Genomic DNA, 6,000 nt, shown 5'->3' with positions numbered 1-6,000 from the left:
AAAAAAAAATCAGGACAAGCATTTAGAAATATTTATAAAAATTTGATAAGGTAATTCTTTCTGCTAAATAATAAAACATTGAGGCTTGCATTTGTACTACTAAAATTGTCATTAACAATGAATTATGGGTATTTTATGTACTTACATTCATCAGTCCTGGAAAACTTTGAAAACTAAGCCAATTATTACATTAGCTCTCATCACAACAGTGATGAATTTGCAAGGATTCCAGCATTCAGTTACCTAAGCTGTAAAAATAAAAATGTTGGATGAGCTATCTTATATTGATGTTTTATTTTATTCACAATTTGGAAAATAAATCTAACAGGAACCAACTAGTATTTTCTGGAAATCTTTCAATTTCTTCATCATTTTCTAACTTCCTTAGAACATAATGTTTCATTTTTAAGGTTGAGTCTACTTTATTACATGGATTTTAATTAGCTTTATTGAGGTAGAATCTACATACAATAATCTGTACACTCACTTTAGGTATAGTTTGATGAATTTTGGTAGTTGGATATAGTCATGTAAACTCTGCCAAAAATGAGAACCCAACTATAACAGCACTCCAGCTGATCTTAAGGGTTAACTTGCTTCAAGTTGACATGCTCCTTGCTTGCTGACCTAAGGCCCTTGATCCCTAGTACAACTAATTTACTTTCTTTGAGATTTGCAGACCACGGGCCTTGGGGAATGAAGGACCAGAATGTTCCCAGGCCACAGAGGCCAAGCAAGTCTGTTTGAAGCCATCTCAGCTTTCTGATTAGCCCAAAGATTTTTTTTTTTTTCAGCAAAATGTTTTTCTTTTTTAAGGTCACACAAATAACTTTACTGACCTCCTTTTACAAATCTGTAGATCTTGCCCTCCTTTGCAGAAAGAACAGAATACTCTTGCACAACTCCCCAGGCACCAATGAACCAGACCTTCTTGCAGAACCCGCCCTGGGCACCAAGGAACTAGAACTTCTTGCACAACCTCTGAGCACTGAGAAACTCCAAAGTTGGCATCACCCAGTCTACAGGTAATCAAGAAATGTCACAGGCCACTACACTGCTTTAACTAATCGAACCCCTTTAAAAATCTCTGGGCCAGGCAGAAACCTCAGAGCTGGCCTTTGGACAGGAGCATGCCTTCTCCCGAGGTGGCTGCCTTCCTGAATAAAGCTCAAACTCCTTTCCAATCAACACTGAAGCTACAGACAGCCAAACTTGGGTTTCCATAATACAACTATATGTAGCTCCAGCGTAAAAGCTACAAAAATGGGGAACTTACTTCAGCTAGCTCCCTTCCATACTTTGACCACATACGCCCAACCAGAAGCTGCTTCTGTTCATTCTTCAATGCTCCTGGGCTTTATAGTTGTTTTCCATGTGAGCCCTCTGGTAGGATCTTAGAATCTATCATTCCCAGGGCTTATATTTTATATTTGTTTTTAAATTTCCTTGTTAGAAATTAGTTGTATTGCATTTTACAGAAGTATTGGCCTATGATGACTGGAAATTTTTCAAAAATCTCATTCATTATAGATCATTTGAGAAGCACAGCTCTAAACCAGAGGTCCTCAAACCCTGCTGTAAACTCATCTGAGGAACTTGGCAAAAAGATGCAGGCCCCATACTAATTCAATGAGCCTGGCCCTCTGTATTTTTTTCTCCCTACCCCAGGTAATTCTGATTCACACAAACTTTGAGGATCAGTCACTAAATTAATCCCTAGATAACTTTCAAAATTCTAGTTTAAATTCAGGAAAGGCTGCACAGTAGACAGAGTTGACTAACCAAGCTAAGGCCTTTTATCAGCTGAAGAATTTTTGATTATATGACAGATGTTAGTCTATCACTAAATGTGGTCTTTTCACCCATGGATTATAATTTGGATAGAGAAATGAATAAAGATCATGTTCTCATAGGACCTACTGGCAGAAATACGGAAAACCTTTTGATATTAGCCAGTTAAATGGGCATAAAACATGAGGAACAGAATTTTCCTACTGGTAAAATATAAACATTTTCTCTGTGTTGCTAATATTCTCTCAAATACAGCTTCCCCATTTTTCTCTCAATTTAAGTTTCGTGCAATGAAAAAAAAGCTAAAGTCCTATGTGATCCCAGCAATAAGCCTTACCTTTTTCAGTACAGTGTATACGTCTTCCTTTTTTCCCCCCAAATGCATGTCTGTTGCCCACCTAACAGTGGTATTTCTATAGTGCGGCCCCTAAACCAGGAGTATCAGAACCACCTGGGAAATTCTTTGAACTGCAGCTCCATGAACCTTGCCCCAAACCTGCTGAATCAGAAACCCTGGAATGGGGCATTATAAATAAGAGGCCCTCTGGGTGATTCTGATACAAGCCACAGTTTGAGAACCACTCCATTAAGATAGGCTACATACTAACTCATACCACTCACCTTGTTGGTGGACTTAAAGGGACCTAAGCTGAATGCCACCCAAATTACTCGTCTTCTATTTCTAGTTCTCTCCACCTGCACACTAGGGCTCCTGTCACATATACCCATTTTGACAAGGACAACCTAAAGTAATCTCCCTCCTAGAAATATTAACACTTTAAGGAGTATGGCTAAAGAAAGCAAGCTTAATTCATTAACAATTTAAAAACTTCTAAATGCTGAGATTTGGGGTATCTATCATGTATCTTCATATCACGTAATAGAAACTTTCGTGATTCACATTTGAGACTGGCCCTGGTACAGAGTACTGAGAATTTCCCTCCCACAACTATGTTAATTTTGATAGGAGAGCTTTTACTTCCATCTACCTTTATTTTCCCCTTCCTCCCTTTAATCATTATAAAATAACTACATGGCAAGATTAAAAGAACACATGGATAAATTTTGTTGACTTAATTCCTAGGTGTACAATAAAACTTCTTTCCTATCTATTAAAAAAATTAAAAACTGTGGTGTTCAGGGGCGCCTGGGTGGTTCAGTCGTTAAACCTCTGCTTCGGCTCAGGTCATAATCCCAGGGTCCTGGGATCGAGCCCCACATCGGGCTCCCTGCTCTGTGGGAAGCCTGCTTCTCCCTCTCCCACTCCCCCTGCTTGTGTTCCCTCTCTTGCTGTGTCTCTCTCTGTCGAATAAATAAATAAAATCTTAAAAAATTTTTTTTAAAAATTTAAAAAAAAGCTGTGGTGTTCCGCTATGATTATGCCTATAGCTACAGAGCACATCATGTCCTTTTTTTTTTAAGATTCCATTTTTAAGTAGTCTCTATACCCAACGAGGGGCTTGAACTTATAACCCTGTCAGACCAAGACTCACATGCTCTACTGAGCCAGTCAGCCAGGTGCCTCCAGAGCACATAATGTCTTAAAGTCCCCTTTAGCCTGAGCAAATTCCACTCTAAATTCTAACATACTCTCAAATAAATTAATATAACCAGGACATCAAATGACTACAAATTTTAACCTGAACCTTTACTTAGAAATTCCCAGTGCTTCTTTGTATATACATAAGCTGAGCTTTCATCTCAGAAGCCAATTAACATTAGAGTTGTTTGTGTAAGCAACTGAGGCATAAAACAAAATTTAAATAATATAGTTTAGAAAGACTAAAAAAAAGCAAAATTATATCTATCAATGTCCCTGCTTCCTTTTAATAGAAAAATGATTGAAAGGGCCCATCTTAGCATTGACTCCAGTAACCCATGTAAAAGCTGAAATGTAATTTAATTATTTTCCTTTCTAGTAATTAACTGAGAATTTCTTATCATTCAGTCTGAGTATGTTTTGATTCATTAAGTATCCTGTTCAAATTTTATTTTCCCCCCATCAGAGAGTATTAAATCCTCTTAATAGCAAGCACGTGGAGACACTGAGGTGTTGAGGCCAGTCAATGGTTCTGGCTGCATTGCTTATGCCAGAGAGGACAGGACAATTTTTGATCAAAATTATTTAACAATTGCCTGATCTAGTGATAAATTGGCAGGGTGCTAATTGAGTTACACCTGGAAGGCAGACACTACATGACTCAAGGGAGATTAAGAGTGGTTTCCATGAAAACCACAGAGTGAAAGCAAAATAACAAACCCAGATGAATGCTAAAAATGCACTAAAAAAATGCCATGGTAGGAAGTGCCCGAACTCATGTTTATTTTGGCAGAAAATGGAAAAATATTTGCTTTGCAGCAGATATAACCATAGGCTATAAAAATCAGCACTACGAAAAATGTCCTTCAAGTGTTCCAATCCTAAGAGTTAGTGCACACATTCTTTACACGTGCAGCAATCTCCCTCCGATCAGTTGAAAACTTCAAAGTTCTCACTCTCTATTAAGTGTGTTGCACATCTCTGAGATGGTAGTATAGAAATCAGTGGTTTGGTAAAAGGATGTTTTATCCTTGGATTTTAATTGTTCTAGAAAGTGATCATCAAATGATACAAAATTATTTTTCTAGTTGCACCCATATAGAACCATAGAGGTTTTTTTTTTCCCCCAAAAGTCTTTTGTACTGAGTATGTATTACTTCCAAATAAAATTTTTTCTTGCATATGTGGAGATTTATCATTTTTATGGTTATATTTAGGTCATGAAATTCTACATGTTAGCTGTATGGCACTTGAAACAAAGTCAAATTCTAGCTGTGTCATTGAAATTTACAGGGAGCCAAACAGCAGCGGGAAGCAATGAGAGTGGCACATATGGTCTCTGTCACAACCAGTCAACTCCATAGGACAAAAGCAGACATAGGTAATATGTAAATGGACAAATATGGCTTTATTCCAATAAAACTTTAATGATACTGAACTTAGAATTTCATATAATTTTCAAGTGTTACAGAATATTATCCTTCTGATTTTTTAAACCATCTGAAGTGTAAAAACAATTGTTAGCTTGTAAGCCATATGCAAACAGGTGTTGAACTGGACTTGCCCTGTGGGCTGTTGTTTGCTGACCTCTGGGATAGATGCAGCCTAATTTAATCCCCTAGTGATGGAGACCTTGGCTGATTCTAACCTTTGCTATAAGAAACAATGCTTGAATAGATAACAATGTACATATGACATTTATCATCTATAAAAATATCTTTGTCTGAATTGCTCAAAAGTAAACTCTTAGCTTAAAGGGTCTTTGCTTTTATATTTTTGATAGATACTCCAAATTGTCTTCTCATTGAAGTTGTATTGATTTAGATTCCCAGACAATGAGTAAACCCGTTCCCCATAGTCTCATCAGCAAGTTGTGTTAAGCTTCTATATTTTGTCACTCTGATAGGTAAACAATAGTACATAAGTATAGTTTTAATTATATTTCTCTTATGAATGGAGTTGATTTTTTCTTTTATTGGTTAAGAGTCATTTGAAATATTCTTTGCTGCCAACTCCTGTTATCTTTTTCTCACTTTTCTATTATCTTGTTGCTCTTATCCTTAACTTCTAAAGGTCATTATACATGAGGAAGGCATAGGTGGTTAACTACAATGTCAGGTACAAGACAGCAGAGATTTTGTCAGTTTTAGTTACTGACATAACCCTTGCTCTTAGATAAGTGGCAGGTATAAATTAGTCTTTATCTATAAATGAATTACAAAATGTTTCCTATTTAATCGTTTTTGACTTTGCTCAAGTTGATCTTTGCTATGCACATCTTTTTTTTTTCCATGTATGTGGCTGAATTTATCAATCTTTTACAGCTTCTAGATTTTTTTTTAAAGATTTTATTTATTTATTTATTTGAGAGAGAGAGAGAGAAAGAGAAACAGCATGAGAGGGAAGAGGATCAGAGGGAGAAGCAGGCTCCCCGCTGAGCCGGGAGCCCGATGTGGGACTCGATCCCAGGATTCCGGGATCCTGACCTGAGCCGAAGGCAGTCGCTTAACCAACTGAGCCACCCAGGCGCCCTAGATTTTTTTTAACAATAAAGTATTTATTAATTCTTCTAGATTTTGAGAGGTATTTAGTAAGACCTTCTCTATTCCAAGTTTATAATGTAGTTCTTTCATATCTTCTTCCTACAGTTTAATATTTTTTTCTTAAAT

The sequence above is a fragment of the Mirounga leonina genome, unplaced genomic scaffold (assembly GCF_011800145.1).
Source record: "Mirounga leonina isolate KUSES-001 unplaced genomic scaffold, KU_Mleo_1.0 Mir_94, whole genome shotgun sequence".
NCBI classification, from domain to species: Eukaryota; Metazoa; Chordata; class Mammalia; order Carnivora; family Phocidae; genus Mirounga; species Mirounga leonina.
This window is presented reverse-complemented; position numbering follows the sequence as displayed.